Source organism: Henckelia pumila, chromosome 1 (genome assembly GCF_033568475.1).
Source record: "Henckelia pumila isolate YLH828 chromosome 1, ASM3356847v2, whole genome shotgun sequence".
Lineage (NCBI taxonomy): Eukaryota > Viridiplantae > Streptophyta > Magnoliopsida > Lamiales > Gesneriaceae > Henckelia > Henckelia pumila.
Window position 1 is genome coordinate 37,194,447 of NC_133120.1, and position 21,025 is coordinate 37,215,471.

At 37.9% G+C, this 21,025-nt stretch overlaps 1 non-coding gene across 1 annotated transcript; it reads right to left on the reverse strand.

Annotated features, from left to right (window-relative positions):
• Positions 1-20,305: 20,305 nt before the first annotated feature.
• On the reverse strand, positions 20,306-20,412 carry LOC140876921 (small nucleolar RNA R71). The gene has a single exon (XR_012149148.1). It is a non-coding gene; the product is annotated as a small nucleolar RNA R71 (small nucleolar RNA).
• Between the last annotated feature and the right edge of the window lie 613 nt (positions 20,413-21,025).

A 21,025-nucleotide genomic window follows, 5' to 3' on the forward strand; every position in this document is an offset into this window, starting at 1 on the left:
TTTTTATAATTCTAATCAAATTAAAATGCATTAGGAATTTTGAAAATTCAGTTTTCACCTAAAGCAGCATACTGAAACCGAATATTATTTCTAATAGGTTTAAGCATATGTTAATTATTGGATTGATCGAAATCAATTCTTCCTTTGTCGACCTGGAATAAATTAAAAAGAAAATAAATAGTTGATCAGGTTATTCACAAGACAAAATTTAAAACCAACAAACAATAATATTAACAAAAATCCAAAAATCCTAAATAAACAACAAAAATATTCAACATAAAATTTTCTGGCCCAATCTCGCGGTCTTAGTTGAAGAATAACTACTCAAATAAGGAAAAGAATATTCAACAAAAGATTAATAATCTAAAAAATAAAGGAAGAAGAACTCGAATGGAGCGTTCTTCAATCTCCAAGCTTCCGCCCTATCCACCTTCAATTCTCTGCATGAAAAATTCTTCGAACCCCCTCAATCTACAATTTTAGCTTCTATATATATGGTTTGAAAAGCCCACAAAATAAAGCCCGCAAAATGCGAATTTTAATTTTCAAAAATTCTATTTTTTTTATTCTACGACATGCACAGACACTGGAAATGGGTCCGTGCCCACCTCTGGGTGCTCTTTGCCTCAATTTTTTTTTTCTCGCAACATGTCCAGACCCCGTGCCACATCCGTGCATGGGGCCGTGCAAACATATCTGACAGCGCGTAGTTTTCTTGAGTTCTAGTCGTCGGATCGAGCAAAAACTTCGACAGCAGCTTCAAAAAATCTTGAATTGTATTTGAACAATGGAGTTTAGATTTGGATCTCTCTAGCTTTAAAAATATATTTTTGACCATTGCTGGTACGTAATTCATGCTTGGAGGCTCTATCCTTGCTCCAAAATCAAGATTTCTTCAATATTTCTACAAAAAACCACCAGAAGAGTGAAATGCACTCACATGCAATAAAATCATGAATAAAACTTATAAAACACTATGAATGCATGCAAAATAAATATAAAAAACAACTCCAAAATATTCACACAAAATGCACTTATCAACTTAACAATACTTAAATCTTGTTCGCCCTCGAACAAGACATACAATGCAAGAAACAACAAAGTAGGAAAAATTCATGGGAATTTGCCTCAAAGAAGTCATATGCCAACTTAAAAACACCCTCAACCCTTCATAATACACCCTCGCTTTAACGTGAACGTGTGTGAGTGCAATGTTATTCCAGCTACATGCAACTTAGAAAGAATCTGTCTTAAGACTGCTTAGCGACCTAAGAACACATCAGTGCAAGAGTCACTCGCATTCATCCATTCCTTCCAATTACCTTTAAAAAACTCACCTTCCTTGAGATTATTTTTACGCACCGTCGGATTTTGCGCCAAACATTTTTAAGACCTAATAATTACCCGCAAACTTAGCTATAACTGTGATAGGATTCAAATTTCAATCCCCTCGTCTATAGCCCAGATGGAGCAACAATCCCATTGAACCCACAAACATAGTTTCAGATTAGGCGATTAGGATTTCAATTCCATGCCCAAAACCCGGATGGAATTGTTATTATTATTTAAAAAATTAAAATTTTAATTTTGATAAATTTACAACCCCATTTACTCCGCTTACTTAGACAAGGACAATGATATTAGGATTTCAATTCCTCGTCCATGACACCGATGGAGTTTAATTTTTCAAAAATTTTCATCTATTTCACTTTTTCAAAAATTTTGTTGCGCCCAATATCATAAGTACAATTGTTAGAGGATCATAGAATTCACAGGACACAATTAAAATCATTAAACACCTATTTTCGTGCAATAGTCAAACAGACACAAAAAACATCAATTTTTTTGCTTCACATCAATCGTCTAATATTAGTGCTTAAATATATTCACGGTTCAACCTACGGTTTCTCATGTCAAGTCAAGAGTAACACATTTTCACAAAATAGTTCATTTTTCTAAATTCATATCATCTTTGGCTTTCATTCATTATCCTACTCAAATACATGCAACAAACTACAAAAACGACAAAGATTGAAACAGACATGAAACTAACTATATGCAACACAAACTCAAAACAAAATGAAATAAATGCCCCTCATACTTATCCAAAGCATTTCCCTCAATGCTTTAGAAACAATGATTAGAATGCAAAAACAAATACACAAATGCAAGACGAACAAAAACACAATGAACACAAAAATAACACTCCCCAGGTCTATGCTTTATCCTCTTCCTCCATCTGTAAAACTCCAACAACAACTTTTCTTTACATGGCCACATACATCAAAGACCGACTGCCGCCCATAGTAATAATCATACGACTCTACGTATGAGTCTTGATTTTCTACGCCCTCGAGCTTGGCGTGATATTGACATTGAAAGCTCGTCATTCCAACAGAACTCGGCTTGAACTGATATTCTTCTTCATCATCAAAATTCACTTTTGGCTCATCATCTCATGCGAGTTGTTGAGTAAACCTTGTGAATACCTGACGATTAACCATATCCAAGTACCTCACAAGGTAAAATAAATAATTAAATAAACAAAATGAAAATAATAATAATAATAATACTACTACTACTACTACTACTACTACTAATAATAATAATAATAATAATAATAATAATAATAATAATAAGTCTAATTTCAAGAAAATAATATATCCTAATATTAACTAAACAGTCTTCGGCAACGGCGCCAAAAACTTGACCGCTTAATTTGGTATTTACTAGAAAGTGCACTAGGTCAAATAATAGTAAATTTGACAGAAAGTTCAAGTATCGATCCCACGCGGACTGTTGTCAATTCTCAAATTTAATTATTTTATTTAATCTTGACAAAAATAATAAAAAGGAGCTAGAATTGAATAAAATAAGAATTTAAAATAAGAACTGCCTAAGAAATAAGAATTAAAATAATGAAAGATAAAAATAATTAAAACGAGACAACCAAAAAATACGCAAATACCAAAAAAATTATGCAAACAAGTGGCAAATGCAGGATCCAGATTTAATCTTAAATCACGGCGAATTCTCCTAATTTATTTAACAGTATATTTCTAGAACAGTGAAACCTATTCAAATATTGACGGATTAATTTTCATAATTCTAATCAAATTCAAATTTATTAGGAATTATGAGAATTTAATTTTCACCTAAAGCCGCATACTGAAACCAAATACTATTTCTAGTCGGTTTAACCATTTATCAATTATTGGAGTGATCAAAATCAATTTTTCCTCTGTCAACTTGGAATCAATTAACAAGCAAATAAATAGTTGATCGGGTTATTCACAAGACAGAATTTAAATACAACAATAAATAATATTAACAAAAACACAAAAATCCTAAATAAACATCCAAATATTCAACATAAAATTGTCTGGCCCATCTCGCGGTCTTGTTTAAAGAAAAACTACTCAAATAACGAAAACAATATTCAACTAAAGATTAATAATCTAAAGAAGAAAGGAAGATGAACTTGAATGGAGCGTTCTTCAATATCCAAGCCTCCGGCCTACCCGCCTTCAATTCCTGCGTGAAAAAGTCTTCCAAAAATTCTATTTTTTCTGATTCTGGTACATGCACTGACCCTGGACATGGGTCCGTGCCCACCTCCGGGTACTCTTTGCCTCAAATTATTTTTTTCTCGCAACATATCCGGACCCCGTGCCACATCCGTGCATACATATGTGTCAGCGCGCAGTTTTCTTGAAAAAAATCATATCTCAAGTTTTAGCCGTCGGATCGAGCAGAAATTTGGACAGCAGTTTCAAAACATCTGGAATTGATTTTCAACAGTGGAGATCGGATTTGGATATCTATAGCATTAAAAATAGATTTTTGACCATTGCTGCTCCGTAGTTCATGCTAGCGGGCTCTTCTCTTGCTCCAAAAATCATGATTTCTTCAATATTTCTACAAAAATCAACCCGGAGAGTGAAATGCACACACATGCAATAAATCATGAATACAATTTATAAAAAACTATTAATGCATGCAAAATAAATATATAAAACAATATTAAAATATGCACACAAAATGCACTTATCAATTTCTCCATACTTAAATCTTGCTCGCTCTCAAGCAAGACATACAATGCAAGAAACAACAAAGTAGGAAAAATTTATGGAAATTTGCCTCAGAGAAGTCATATGCCAACTTAAAAACACCCTTAACCCTTCATAGTACACCCTCAGTTTAACGTGAACGTGTGTGAGTGCAATGTTATTTCAGCTACGTGTAACTTAGAAAGAATCTGTCTTAAGACTTCTTAGCGACCTAAGAACATATCAGTGCAATATTCACTCACATGCATCCATTCCTTCCAATTACCTCTAACAAATACACATTCCTTGAGATTATTTTTACGCACCGCCGGATTTAACACCCAAAATTTTTATGCCCCAATATTTACCCGCAAACTTATCTATAACTGTGATAGGGTTCGAATTCAATCCCCTCGTCTATAGCCCAGATGGAGCAACAATCACATTGAACCCGCAAACTTAGTTTCAGACTAGGAGATTAGGATTTCAATCCCATGCCCGAAACCCGGATGAAATTGTTATTATTTTTTCAAAAATTAAATTTTTAATTTTGATAAATTTACAACCCCATTTACTACGCTTACTTAGACAAGGACAAGGATATTAGGATTTCAATTCCTCGTCCATGACCCCGATGGAGTATGATTTTTCAAAAAATTTCATCTATTTCACATTTTCAAAATTCTTGGTGCGCCCAAGATCATAAGTGCAATTGTTAGAGGATCATAAAATTCATAGGGCACAGTTAAGATCACTAAATATCTATTTTCGTTCAATGGTCAAACAGACACAAATATCATCAATTTTTTTCGCTACACTTCACTGGTCTAACATAAGTGCTTAAAAATATTCACGGTTCAACCTACGATTCTTATGTCAAGTCAAGAGTAACACATTTTCACAAAAAAATTCATTTTTCTAACTTCATATCATCATTGTCTCCCATTCATTATCCTACTCAAACACATGCAACAAACTACAAAAATGACAAAGATACAAACAGACATGAAACAAACTATATGCAACACAAACACAAAACACAATGAAATAAATGCCCCCCCATACTTGTCGAAAGCATTGCCCTCAATTCTTTAGAAACAATGATCAGAATGCAAAAACAAACACACAAATACAAGACAAACAAAAACACAATGAACACAAAAATAACACTCCCCTGGTCTATGCTTCGTCCTCTTCCTCCATCTGTAAAACTCCAACAACAACATTTCTTAGTGGGGCCACATACATCAAAGAGCGATACCGCTCCTAGTAAGAATCATACGACTCTACGTATGGGTCTTGATTTCCTACGCCCTCAAACTTGTCGTGATATTGGCATTCAAAGCTCGTCATTCCAACAACACTCAGCATGAATTGATATTCTTATTCATCATCAAAATTCACTTTTGGCTCATCTTTGCATGCGAGCTGTTGGGTAAACTTTGTGAATACCGCCATATCCAAGTACCTTACAAGGTAAAATAAATAATTAAATATACAAAAGGAAAATAATAATAATAATAATAATAATAATAATAATAATAATAATAATAATAATAATAATAAGTATAGTGTCAAAAAAATAATCTATCCTAATATTAACTAAAAATTCCCCGGTAACGGCGCCAAAAACTTGACCGCTTAATTCGCTATTTACTAGCAAGTGCACTAGGTCAAGTAATAGTAAACTGGACAGAGAGTCCAAGTATCGATCTCATAGGGACTGTTGTCAATTCTCAAGATTTAATTGTTTTATTTAATCTAGAAGAAAATAATAAAAAGGATCTTGAATTGAATAAATAAGAATTTAAAATAAGAACTGCCTAAGAAATAAGAATTAAAATAATTGAAGATAAAAAATAATTAAAAGAGACAACCAAGACATACATATGTACCAGACAAATTATGCAAACAAGTGGCAAATCCAAGATCCAGATTTAATCTTAAACCACGGCGAATTCTCCTAATTTATTTAACAGTCTATTTCTAGAACATTTAAACCTATTCAAATATTGACGGGCTAATTTTTATAATTCCATCCAATTTCAAATGCATTAGAAATTATGAGAATTCAGTTTTCACCTAAAGCTGCATACTGAAACGGAATACTATTTCTAATTGGTTTAATCATATGTAAATTATTGGAGTAATCGAAATTAATTCCTCCTCTGTCGACTTGAAATCAATTAAGAAGCAAATAAATAGTTTATCAGATTATTCACAAGACAAAATTTAAATCCAACAATCAATAATATTAACAAAAATCCAAAAATCCTAAATAAACATCCAAATATTCAACATAAAATTCTCTGGCCCAATCTCGCGGTCTTGGTTGAAGAAAAATTATTCAAATAACGAAAACAATATTCAACAAAAGTTTAATAATCTAAAGAAAAAAGGAAGAAGAACTCGGATGGAGCGTTCTTCAATCTCCAAGCCTCTGCCCTAGCCGCCTTCAATTCCTGCGTGAAAAAGTTTTCGAACCCCCTCAATCTGCTCTTTTATCTTCTATTTATATGGCTTGAAAAGCCCACAAAATAAAGCCCACAAAATAAGAATTTTAATTTCCAAAAATTCTATTTTTTTATTCTGCGACATGCACGGATCCTGTAAATGGGTCCGCGCCCACCTCCGGGTGCTCTCTACCTCAAATTATTTTTTCTCGCGACATGTCCGGACCACGTGGCACATCCGTTCATGGGTCCGTGCATATATATGCGACAGCGCGTAGTTTTCTTGAAAAAATCATATCTTGAGTTCTAGCTGTCGGATCGAGACGAAATTTGGACAGCAGCTTTAAAAAATATTGAACATGATTTTTCATGATGGAGATCGGATTTGGATCTATCTAGCATTAAAATTATATTTTTGACCTGTAGTATCCTAATTCCATTTTACAAGATTAAGTGATTTTAAACATGTTAGAAAATGACATATAATTTTAAAAGTGTCAAAACATGTTTAAGGAGTCCTTATTTGGTGAAAATAAGTGGAAAATCAGATCCAAAACGTCCGAAAATGGTGGGGTAGGTCTCAGGGTACATAAATGACTTCCGAAGAACCAAAACATTTCGGGGCCCTCTGAACCAGTTCGGGCCGTTCGAACCCGAGTTCGGACCGTCTGAACTCCGCAGGGTCCAGGTGTCTAAAAGGCTCGGACAAGTGGCTGTTCGGGCCGTCTGAACTTTTCCTATAAATAGGGGTTCGAATTCCTCAATTTGAAGAGAAAATTTGCCTCTCTTCTTCTTGTAATCGCTCTATTTAAGAGCTTCAGGACTCTTTCTTTAAGAGTTGGAGTAGGAAATTGTATTTTTTTTATAGAGGACAGTGTCCGCAGTAGCAGCCAGGCGGCAAAACTCTGGCGAGGCTTCCAGGGGTCGTAGCGAGGCTATGCCCAGGCTGTGGGGCATGCGACATCAGCGGGCTGACGACGGACGAAGGTATGTCTTTGGTTCCCTATAGTAAATAGGGAGTAGGCTATAGTTTAATTAAGGCTTTTAGAGCCTAGTAGGTGATGTTTGGCATGCTAGGTAATGCATGGTTATTTATGTTGTAGTGTTGCATGGTAGGCTTGGACCTAGATGAGAGCTTCTAGGATCTGCCTTAGTAAGGTAAGGAAGTATTATTCGAGATATCCAGATTGAGTATGCATGTATTATGTGTTTGCATGGATTATGTGATTGCATTTTTTAAATGCCTTTATATACAGCATGTCATGACTGTATGTTGCATACATGAGCATATTGAGCCTGTATCCTTGTGATATCCGGTATTGGGATATTTACCTTGTCAGTAGATTGTTGGACACATAGGCTTGTGTCAGGTCACCAATATTAGTTGGACACGTGGATTTGTGTTAGGTTACCATCAGGGCATCTAGGTATGTCTGTCACCTCCTGTAGCGATAGCTCAGCATGGTACATACCAAGGCCCAAGTTATTCTCTATCAGATATTCTTGAACTTGTGTCTTGATACCCAGTTCATTTGAATTCATGCGCATATAATATTGTATACTCATGCTCTCGTACTGAGCATGTTAGGCTCACTTCCGGTTATTTTCTGTTGGCTGGATGTCCTATTCCATGGGGCAGATGCAGGTAGTTCTTCCGGAGACAGGGAGGTTAGGTGGTGAACAAGGCTGGTTAGCAGGGTTGACCACTAGGTTTTGCTTATCTGGTATTTGACTTACTTTAATTCCGCAGTTACTCTGATTAAGATTATTTTATTGATTAATTGCATGCTTTAGTTTTGATTAGTAGGTGAATACGGCGCGGGTCACTACATTTATGGTATCAGAGCATGAAATAAGATTCTTTGGGACATAGTATTTATTTTGGGTTATCCTTTGTAGGATTACAATTTGGTTTCAATGACGATAGCAGTATCAGAAATTGGAATAGCAGGATGTCTAGGCTTTTCCAAGATCGTCATTGCCAAGGTTGGCAGTAGAGGATCGTATTATTTGGATCCCAGCAGGATGGAGCTGTTAGAGAAGATCCAGTTTTCAACGCCTGGTGCTTCTCAAGGTTGAATGGAATGTGTGACATATAGTCATCCATTCTGAGTCGACCAAGGAAGCCACCCCGGAAGACTCTTCACTTGTAGTTGGAGAGATTGTCAGGGAAATCTTGTCTCATCTACCAGATTAGGAACCCAAAAATATTGGAAGGATCCGGTAGATTAGCATGATTTTATATTTTAGATCTTGAGATGAAAAAGGTCTGCTGACATGAATAGTAGACATGAAACTTCATGTTCAAGATCAGTAGACGGAATGAAAGACTTCCGATGGAATTTAAATATATATATTTCAGTTGTAATCAGATGTATTAAAAACTTCAGTATTTGATGCACTCAGTTACTATTGTATTGTACATCTTTCAGTGTAATCTTTTGATTAAGTTATATATTACATGGGATTGTAATATTGATTGTATTAGAACCTGTATTTGTTATTCAAGTGTTGTAATATTTGAGATTAACTTGGTTATTTTGAATAAAAGACTGATTATTGTTTTAATGAGTACTTGGGATTTTTCATGATTTTAATTAATAGTTCTAGATGTTTTACCTAGAATATTCTAGTGAGACCATTGTTTGCCAGGGATGATGTGATTCATCAGGATGCATGAATGTTTGTTCTAGACGAATTTTCTTAGAACAGTTGGCTGTTTTGATCTTTTTATATTGATTACCTAGTGATGATGGATTTTCATCAGGATGAAAGGTTAAGAAATTCCAAGAGTTGTGGACTGTAATCAGGACTAGACGTGAGAAACCGCGACCCTTAGTCGGTATTACTCTGGAAGTTTTCATACTTCAGAGGTTGTTTTGGAGGCCTTTGTGCTCCAGGGACTATTTAGGGGAGGCTAATCAGTCTGGGGATTTTGGCAACAGTCACAACAAGGTGTAACTTTAGATTGATAGATACCAAGCGTGGTATCAAGATTTGGTTATCATCTGTTAGAGATACAAATGTCTTATTGTCAGAACAGTCTTGGAATGGATTTTCTTTGATAAATAATTGTTCTGAGTAGATAAGTTTTGATATTGATTTGTGATTTTGGGATTTAATCCAAGATATTAGTTGAATTGATATTCAACGGGATTTAATTATCAGATGCTTGTAGACTCGGAATTTGAGTTGTGTCTCTATAGAGAAATTTCCTTGACCAATGATTTTGGTCCAGATAGGAATGTTGCATAATATCAAAGACTCGGGGATGGGTTATGCCAGGGTGCTCTTGAGTGTCGGGTTTCGAGATGGTATAGTAAGTGCGACCTTATGCCGGTGTACTCTAGAAGGATTCTTTTGTTCCAGTTTGACATTATAGGAAGACCTACCTCAGTCTCGTTGTATGTACAGTCATATCAATGGGTATAACTATCAGGAGAATATCCAGGATTTATTTGAGTCTTCTGGAATTATACTTGGTACTGGATTAGTTCCAAGGGATTTGAGTTATCGTCTGACTTCATTAGAGATACAGAAGTTGGTTTCCGTGGACAGAATAGTCTTGGTAAGGATTCCTTGACAAGTGAATATTCTGGAAGGATAGTTCTCGCACGTGATACTGGGGGAGAACCAGGAGGTTTTACTAGTATTGTCTGATTCTATCAGAGATATATTAGTGATCAGGATCTTGATTACGAGATGCATAGGAAATTCTAAGTGATGAGTTTACTTAGGTAAGTTTTCTTGTAAGAATTTGAATTCGATTGATGGATTGTCAAGCAAAAAAAAATTTTTATAAGGGCACTGGGATGACTTATACTGGGAGATGTGAACTGTGATCAACGATAGACATGGGAGAGTATATTTCCATTGATATTCTGGAAGTCTTTTGTACTTCAGAAGGGATGGAAAATTTACTCAGTCTAGAGATCATTGCAACAGTTACGTTAAAATATAATTTGGTGTCAGTTTGATAACCTTGAAAAGATACTCGATTCTATTGACATATGTCACGAGCCTGCTAAGTTATAGCATGGATTCGATCTTGGAAAGTGAAAGTTGAGCACTTAGTTGTTCATGTATGTTTTGAAAAGGTCAGTTAATTTGGTGCAAGTTTGGTGCCCAATGACTATTTGCAACTATTAGTCTGAGGTAGGTACAAATGTTATAACCCCATGATGGGGGAGCTAAATATTTTTTTGCATAAAGAACGATTGAAATTGTTCACTTTTTGGTAGACTGATAAGATGAGTATAGTACTCAGATATTCAGTTCTCAGGAATGATTTGCAGTAATTCTCGGACTTCAGTGTCAGAAATTGATCTAGCAAGAATTTGAATTATAATGGATACAAACAGGATAGCATTAAGTGTTTAGACATGGAAAAAGGATAGCAGCTGAGATCTAAGGTTATCGATTCCAGCGGGATTGTTATCGCCAATTTTTCGGGATGTCTATTGGATGTGTTAGGTTATTGATATGTTAAATTTGATGAGATTTATTCAGGGGTTTTGCTAGGTTGTATTGGTTTTAGGACTTTGCCTAAAAGTGATGAAATAGTTTTGTTCATCCAATAGTGCAAGTTAGGATTCAACAAGAAATGATTATACATGGCAGGATAAGCAGTATTCTCATTTTCAGGTGATATATGAAGTTATGAGATAGATGTCAATATATATTAGTACTAGATATTGTACTAATCGAATTTTGAGTCAATAAGAATATTTGTATTGATATTTCCAAGAAGAGAACCTGAGGGATTCAAGAAATCAAGAATTGTGGACAACGACGTTGTCACAGGTGTTATGACAAGTGCTAGTCATAAAGTTTGAGAATCCTTTAGGTGTACAAATATTTGCGTACAAGATTCTTTATGGTGGAAAGGAATGAAGAAAAATGTTTATCATTATGTTTTTAGATGTTTGGTGTATCAGTAGGTCAAGGTAGAACACCAACGACCTAGAGGATTGCTTCACAGTTTATCCATTTCTGAGTGGAAATGGGAGTTGATCATGATGGACTTCGTGAGCCATTTACCAGTGAGCTCGAGGAATTGTGATGCTATCTGGGTTGTGGTGGACCTACTCACCAAGTCAATACATTTCATTCCTTATAACCGAGACATTAGTTTTGATAGGATGGCACGGTTGTACATCCAGGAGATTGTTCGATTGCACGCAGTGCGTATGAGCATAGTCAACGATCGAGATCCCAGGTTTACTTCGAGGTTTTGGGGGAGTCTTCAGTGCGCTATGGGAACTACTTTTAGTTTGAGTACAGCTTATCACCCAAAGACTGACGGACAGTCAGAGCGCACGATCCGTACTCTTGAAGACGTGTTTCAAGCATGTTCTATGGATTTTAGTCCATCATGGCAAGATCAATTGCCATTGATTGAATTCACGTACAACAACAGTTACCATCGCAGTATTGGGATGACTCCGTTTGAGGCGTTGTACGGGCGACGATGTCGTACTCCACTGTTCTGGGAAGAAGTGGGGGAGCGACAGATAGAGGGAACAAAGTTAGTCCAACAGACTGTTGATATTGTTGGGAAGATCAAGAAGAGAATTAAGGTTGAACATGATCGACAGGCTAGCTATGCGAATGTCAAGCGCAAACCTTTGCAGTTTGAGGTGGGTGAGAAAGTATTCCTGAAAGTCTCACCATTTCACAGGATTTTGAGATTCGGTCTCAAAGGTAAGCTATCTCCTAGGTTCATTGGTCCATTCGAGATTCTGGAAAGTTTTGAAGATTTGGCTTATAGGTTGGCTTTACCGCCGTATTTGTCTAGTATCCACGACGTGTTCCATGTTTCACTATTGCAACTGTATGTGGCAGATGAGTCTCACATCTTACAGCCGTTTGAGGTACAGTTGGACTCGGATTTTACCTACGTGGAGAGACCTTTGCGTATCTTAGGTCATAAGGATAAGGTGTTACGCAGCAAAATCATTCCTCTTGTTCTAGTTCAGTGGCAGCGCCGAGGCACTGAGGAGGCCACTTGGGAACTTGAGAGTCGTATGCGTACAGATTATCCAGAGCTATTTTAAATTGTTGTATTTTCATGTTGTAACTTGTAAAATGAATTAGTTTGAATAAAAGATATTTATTCAGTATTTTACTGCATTCAGTACTTAAGATTATTCGAGGACGAAATATCTTAAGTAGGGGGAGAATGTAGTAGCCCGGTTTCATTTTACAAGATTAAGTGATTTTAAACATGTTAGAAAATGACATATAATTTTAAAAGTGTCAAAACATGTTTAAGGAGTCCTTATTTGGTGACAATAAGTAGAAAATCATATCCGGAACATCCGAAAATGGTGGGGTAGGTCCCGGGGGTCCAAAAATGACTTCGGAAGGACCAAAATAGTTCGGAGCACACGGACCAGTTCGGGCCGTCCGAACCCGAGTTCGGACCGTCCGAACTCCGCAGGGTCCAAGTGTCTAAAAGGCTCGGACAAGTGGCAGTTCGGACTGACGGTAATAGGCTTGGCAATAGACGAGAAACCCTCGATGAAACGACGGTAATAACCAGCTAAACCCATGAAGCTTCGGATCTCAGGTACTGATGTCGGTCTAGGCCAATTCATAACCGCTTCGATTTTGCTGGGATCGACAGAAATCCCATCTTCAGAAATAATATGACCGAGAAAGACAACTCGATCTAACCAGAATTCGCATTTCGATAGCTTGGCAAACAACTGCACAACTCATAAAATTTGCAAGACGATTCTCAAGTGCTCTGCATGGTCAGTACAGTTCTTTGAGTAGATAAGAATATCATCGATGAAGATAATGACGAACTCATCTAAATAACGCTGGAAGATACGGTTCATCAAACCCATAAAAACAGCTGGAGCGTTAGTCAAACCGAACGGCATGACTATAAACTCAAAGTGACCATACCTCGTTCTGAATGCGGTCTTAGGGACATCTTCCTCTTGCACTCTCAGCTGATGGTAGCCTGACCTCAGATCAATCTTAGAGTAGACAGAAGAACCCTGCAGTTGATCAAACAAGTCATCTATTCGGGGTAAAGGATATCTGTTCTTAACTGTAGCCTGATTCAATTGGCGGTAGTCGATACAGAGCCGCATAGAACCATCCTTCTTCCGAACGAATAGAACAGGAGCACCCCAAGGCGATACACTAGGTCTGATGTATCCCTTGGCAATCAAATCCTCAAGCTGCTCCTTCAACTCTCTCAAATCAACAAGTGCCATACGATAAGGAGCTTTTGAAATAGGTTGAGTACCTGGCACTAAGTCAATGCTGAATTCGACTTCTCGAATGGGTGGCAATCCAGGAACATCTTCCGGAAACACATCAGCAAAATCTCTAACCACTGGTAAGTCAACCAAAGCTGGGCTAGATTTCAGTACATCAACCGCATAAACCAAAAATCCTTCTGCACCTCTCTGTAACAAACGAGTCATAGATAACACTGAAATCAAAGGAATTCTAGATCGATAACCCTTACCAAAGAATTTCCACTCGTCTGCCATTTCAGGTCTGAACCTGACAACCTTCAGAAAACAATCAACTGTCGCCCTGTACTTGGTTAAAGCATCTATCCCGACAATACAATCAAAATCTGACAGCCCAAGTACAATACAGTCGAATTCTAACAAATTCCCCTCGAAACAAAATTCACAGATCCTGACTAGTTGGACAGAAACAATTCCTCCACCCAAAGGTGAAGTAACAGCTACTACTGTAGGCAACAATTTAGTTGGCAAAGCATGCAATAACACATATTTCTTAGAGATAAAGGAATGGGAAGCACCTGTATCTATCAAGACATGAGCAGAATGACCGAAAATCGAACAGTTACCTGCTATGACATCGTCAGGTGCTGCCTGAGCCTGATCCTCTGTCAATGCAAAGACTCGTGCTTGCTGTCTCGGAGGCTGATTTGCACTAGAGCTACCTCCTTGTCTGTTCTGCTGTTGCTGGGGTTGGAAAGAGTGTACTGCAGACGACTGCCTCTCCGTCTGAGTTGCAGGTCTAGACGAACTCCCACTCTGAGCTCTATCTCTATTACGTTGAGGGCACACTTTAGAGAAGTGTCCCGGTTGCTGACATGTGTTACAATTGCCGAAGACTCCCACACACTGATCCGGTGAGTGTCTTCCTCCACACTTGCTGCAGTACAAGGATGATGACCCAGAACTCGATCCTGAACCGAATTGCTTCGAACCACTGGAACTGGACGAACTGTTCCCCTGTCTCTTGAACTGTTTACCTCTTGCCTTGTACTGATCCTTTCTGTTTCCCCCACTGTTTCCACCTTCATACCTCTGCTACTGGTTCTGATGTTGAGGTGGCTGATTCTGGTACTGAGATGGTTGGTTCTGATACTGCCTCTGCTGCTGAGGTGCCCCCTGATTACGTCTTTGCCTCCACAAGCCTGCTTCTGCTCCCTTTGCGTAATTCATGGCATCCGCAAAGTTGCTAGGCCTGTTGGTGTTAACCAACGTGAAGACATCGGGGTTCAACCCGTTGATGAACTGATCTGCCTTAGCTTCTTCATCTCCGGCAATTAGCTGTGCAAAACGCAACAGACTATCGAACTTAGCCACGTACTCTTCAATGTTCAGATTCCCTTGCCTCAGATTTGCAAACTCTGCTCCCTTATCCTTACGATACGAGATAGGGAAAAACCGCTTATAAAACTCAGATTTAAAAAGAGTCCAAGTAACCTCTGTACCTCTACTCTCAAATGCTTTCTTTGTCATGATCCACCAGCTCTTAGCACCACCACGCAGCTGATGAATTACTAACCTGATTCGGCGGTCATCTGTGTAGTCAATGGAATGAAACAACTGATCCATATCATCCAACCAACTCTCACAGTCAACTGGATTTTCTGAACCCATCAACAATGGCGGATTGAACGACTGAAAACTCTTCAGCAAGGTTTCCATAGGAGTTGCTGAAGCATCCAACTGATCAACCTCAGTGCTAGCTTGCTCAGTCGCAGGGATAACTGGTGGTGTGTTTCTGTTTATCACTCGACGTGGACCCATCTGATAATCAAAGGTTAGCACACGAGATATCTCAAATGCTACCATCAGTGCCCTTACAACCGCTTGGAATACCGAATACCAGTCGAGAACAGAAACAGTTATATCTCAAGTACATCATGCTTTATTAATTTAAATCACACAACCATGTAATTCAAAAAATGCTCAAACAATAAAGCATGCTCGCATGGAATTAAGTACACAATTAAATAATTCAAACACATGCGAGGAGTCATTACACACAGACTCGATCTACCCCGCTCACTCTAGTTCGACCAAGAATCTTAAGGCTCTGATACCACTTAATGTGAGACCTCGATTCTAAACCACTAATCTCGGATTAAACAACAAGTAAGCGAACAAGAATCCAAGAGTAAAACAATTCAAAAGTTTTTTTTTTTTTTTTTTTTTTAAACGCCGCGCGCCCGCGCGAGGAGCCAAGCTCGCGCGTGCGCGGGCTTCAACACCCGAGACCAACCAAAGACTCGTGCCCGCGCGAGGTACCAAGCTCGCGCACGTGCGGGCAAACCATTCAGAGGCCCAACGGAGGCCTCGCGCGCGCGCGAGGAACGCCTCGCCCGCGCGCGGAAGGCCTGGGCAGAAATGCTCAGGCTGCAGAAAAAAAAAGAAAGGATTCCGCGCTTGGTCCGACATGCCTTCAAATACATATGCAATAACAGAGTGTAGGGAAACATGCCATAACAAGTCATGCTTTCAGAAGGCATAAAAACAACCAGAAGTCTAAATCGATACAACAACAACATACTTCGATTTTAGATTACAATCCGAATACAAACTAATTCGAATAACAAAACATATCAAGTTCAAGTTCTAACATGCTTCAATCTTAAACTAGATAAACATGCTAATTCGACTTCTAAACCGAGTCTCACTTCTACTACTTGCCCTCGAAGCTAACCATGCCTCTTCTGACTTGTTCCTGCCCCACCTGTTGCCAAGTACACATACAAAACAAAGCAACAGCCGGATAACCGGTGAGAATGATAATCCCAGTAAAAGCAACATATCAAGTAATGAATACACAACATGCTATCAAACCACATATTCAAGTCGAAGTTAATGATATGCATGTCTTTAAAACCAGGATATCAATTCTGATAAACACGGGAGTATTGCTCTGCTTTTGGGATCCCGAGGATGAGATCACGTAACGACTCACCGACTCTCCCAATCAAGGTGGTGCCACGTATCCCACTCCTCTAGACTTTGAGCAACCATAATGAGTATGCTAGCACTAGGAGAAATACTAAAACCTAGGCCACTCAATCATAGTTCCCAAACGTCTAACAAAAAGGGCTGTTCTGCCCGCTGTAATCAAAGTAGGCTCAAGATGAATGCATAACAGAAACATAAACATAAGCCACATAACAAAAACTCAATCAATCAACAATTACAAGTTCCACGTGCTAGAACAAGTATCAATGCAATATGTGATTTAAAAAGGGAAACTCGAGAACCAACAGTCCCGAGTATGCTATCCCGCTACGATGACTGCTTTTACCTTTCAATGCAGTAGCTCCAACTCTGGATACACTACAAAGAGATTGTATCAAAGTCTAACCAATTTATACGAAAACAAGGTAACAGTGCAAAGAATTTCTCTATACCGTTCTTCGTTCAAAACTCTGAAACGATCAAACAGCTGCTAACTCAGGGCTTGAAAACTCCAAACGAATCTGTTCAGATACAAGAGATGATTGATCAATAACCATGACCAACTTACAAGCCAAGTTCATAACTCAAAACGGTTCGAATTTCCCAAAATTCTAACCGACGGCATAACGGCTATAACTGAACAAACCGGCAACGCAGACAGCAGTTCAATACCGATATCAACTCGATTCAAAGCTAATACAACAACAACAAGACAAACCCAACAAATCTCAAAAGCTAGATTTTCGAATAATACTTCCAAAAATCATAACAATTCCGAACGTCGCTCTATTTCAAAACTGACAGATAATAAACGATCAGAACTCTGTAGAGAACAACATACTCGAATCTAACTCGATTCTAACAACATCCAAAAACTAGAATGCGTCCGATCGTAGAAGAACTTACAATATAACAGAGCTCTCACTGCTGTGATCGATAATCTGCCTTCAGAAATAATTTCCAACGGCTGGATCGACCGGAAATCAAAATCACAAAGCTTGGAAAGTGTTGGAGGCGTCTTCAATGGTGGAGCTCGGTTGTGAGGAGGAGGAGGAGTGCTTCTCAACTTAAATATAAGTGTAGATAATATATAAAACTCAAAATTTGCGTTTTAGTCCCTGAAATTTCCAAAATTTGCAAAAAGAACCCTGATCAAAATAAAGTCGGCTCGCGAACTCTGCAATCTCCGATTAACTCAAATAAACTCATTTAAGATAAACAGCGGGGCGTTACATTGGTGGTTCCGAAGTCATGTAATTTTCACATTTATGGTCCGATTAAACACTTGACTACTTATGATTATGATCCTTTAATCATTCTTTACCATTATAATCTCGTGAAACACTATGCGAGTTACTACATTCTCCCCACCTTAAGAAATTTTGTCCTCGAAATAAAGCTTGAGGAAAACCGATAATCAACACAACGAAATGTTCTTTTATTACAACTGAATATTTTACAAGATAAAAGTACTGAATCAAGAAGAAAATACGATACTCAAAACAACTCGGGATTCTATTTGATAAGAGTCGTTTTTGTGCGTTATTTTTGTTTGTTTTGTGTTTGTTTTGCTTTAGTTTCGTTTTCGTTGTGTCTGTTTTTACCATTCTTGTTTTGTTTATTGTTTTAAAGTTTTTTTGTACTCACTCCTTTGGTTTATTTATTTTTATTGCAGGAAATCACCAAGAAATGGTGATACTTGGTGAGAAGGTGATGCACAATTGAGGCGGTGAGGATAGCGCAAGAAGAAAAGCACATTTCTGGAAAAAGAGAGGGTGCGCTCGCGCGACAATTTTCTACCGCGCGGGCGCACTCAGCAATTGTAAAACAGTAGCTGGCAGAAATGCATGGCACCCACGCGGCAATTTTCTACCGCGCGGGCGCAACCACGAACTTGGGAAACAGTAGTAGCCACATTTTCAGGCGCCCGCGCGGTAATTTTCTACCGCTCGGGCGCGATGCGCTGACGTGAAATTTTATTATATATTTTTTTTAGAGAGTTTATTTCGGGAAGGATTCTTGGGGACTTTAAATACAATTCTTTCCTTAGTTTCTGAGGTTAGAGAGAGGGACTCACATCAGGAGGCAGATGACGGCTGAGCAATTCAATATTTCCCTTCTCCGTTGGGAGTTTTTCTTTTCTTCTCTTTTGAATTTTTATGTTAAACACTTTTGAGATTGAATTTTTGTAATGAATTCCAGTAGCTAAGTTTTTATTTTGTTGGAATCGAGGGGATCCTAACCCCAAAACACTGTAGTGTGATTGAATCACCGGACGTATTGAGATTCGATTTATGTTTATAATTGATTTTATCATGTTTTTCTTTTTATGTTGATGATTAGCTACCCTTAACATAGATTCGTAAATTGTTAATTGTTATCGAGAGATAGGTTCCTAATTAGGTCGAATGATAGAATCCATGGACTTAAAATATGTATAGAGATATGGTATTTAGTACATGTTGATAGCCATAGACCACCAGGTTGAAAGTTGTAGAATTCATAGAATGCAAAGCAATCAGTCATGATAAATAATTAAAGAGATTTAATTATTTCACTGATTTGATTAGTTTGACATCACCTCGAGAGAGAGTGTCAATGTTACAGGAATTTCTGTCAAATTTATAAGAATAAATTAAATTCCAATCGTCCAGTTCAATTAGGGGAAAGGTGAACCGAAATTCCAACAAAATCTTTTTGAATTGGTGTTCTTCAGTCTGAGAATTGATTGTTTGGTTGTGAAATCCACTTTTATTTACGTTGAGTTCTTAATTAATTTTAAATGTTAGATAATTCCAAAATCAAATTTGAGATACTTTGTGTAGTTGAAAATCAACGAGACAAATTACTATTGTTAGTCCCTGAGGACGATACTCGTACTCAGTACATCTTATTATAACTTGAATCGTGCACTTGCGATTATTATCGACTGGATTTGAGAGATTTTTAAAGAAAATTTAAGTGTTAGTATTCCGGCGATCAAGTTTTTAGCGCCGTTGCCGGGGACTAAATAGATTTTAATTTGTTTTATTTGATTTTTCTCTATTACAATTTTAATCACTCATTTCCATCTGTGGATTGCAGGATTCTCTTGCAGTACATGCAACACTCACCTGAGGAACTATTACCTTTTGATTCAGAAATCTAGAGAACTTTTCATATGAGAAGAAGGCAACAACAACAACAAGAAATGGAAGAAGAACATGAATAGGAACAACCAGTTTACAGATCCATGATGGATCTTGCCTTGCCAAACATTGAAGGTGCTAGAACAAGCATCATCCGGCCAACTGTAGCAGCTAATCACTTTGAGATAAAGCCGGCCATTCTTCAAATGATTCAGAACACACTTCAATTTGGTGGGAGTGTCATTGATGAACCATATGTACACATCACAAATTTTCTGGAAATTTGTGATACATTCAAGATACAGGGAGTTTCTGATGACGCTATTCGGTTGCGTTTATTCCCTTTTTCACTGCGAGACAAGGCGAAAGCATGGCTAACAAATTTACCTGCAGGTTCCATCACAACTTGGGATGATTTGGCGAATTCTTTCCTCACCAAATACTTTCCACCATCTAAGTCAATGAAGATGAGAGCTGATATCACAACTTTTTCGCAAGGAGAGCAGGAAACGTTTTACGAAGCATGGGAGTGCTACAAGGATTTACTGCGGAGATGTCCACACCACCAATTACTAGAGGGTCTTGTGGTACAAACTTTTTATTATGGTCTTTCTCACTCAAATCGTACCATGTTAGATGCAGCTGCAGGTGGAAATCTTCTGCGAAAATCGTCAGAGGATGGCTTTGAATTAATCGAGGAAATGGCATCTAGTAGCTATCATCCTCAATCTGAAAGGGGTGCAGCCCGGAAATCTACTGGAATTCATCAAATTGATGCATTCACATCAGTGGCTGCTCAACTTGAAGTCATGAACAAAAGGATTGAGGAACTAAGCGTGGGAAACTCCGTGATGCGAGTACAAGAAGTGTGGTGTGAAAAATGTGGTGCAGAGCATTTCACGAAAGACTGTCAAACATTTTCTCAACCGGAGGGAGTTATGGCAAGTCACATGGGAAATCAAAATCGCCCAAGTAATGATCCATTTTCGAATTCATACAATCCAGGGTGGAGACAGTATCCAAATTTCTCATGGGGTGGACAGAATAATAAAGCATATGGGAATCAGAACTACAGCAGGCAGCCTCAAGAGGAGAAATCAAGCTTGGAGCAGATGATGCAGAAGTTTATATCATCTACTGAAACCCGCATGTAGAATCAAGATGCATCGATAAAGAATCTGGAG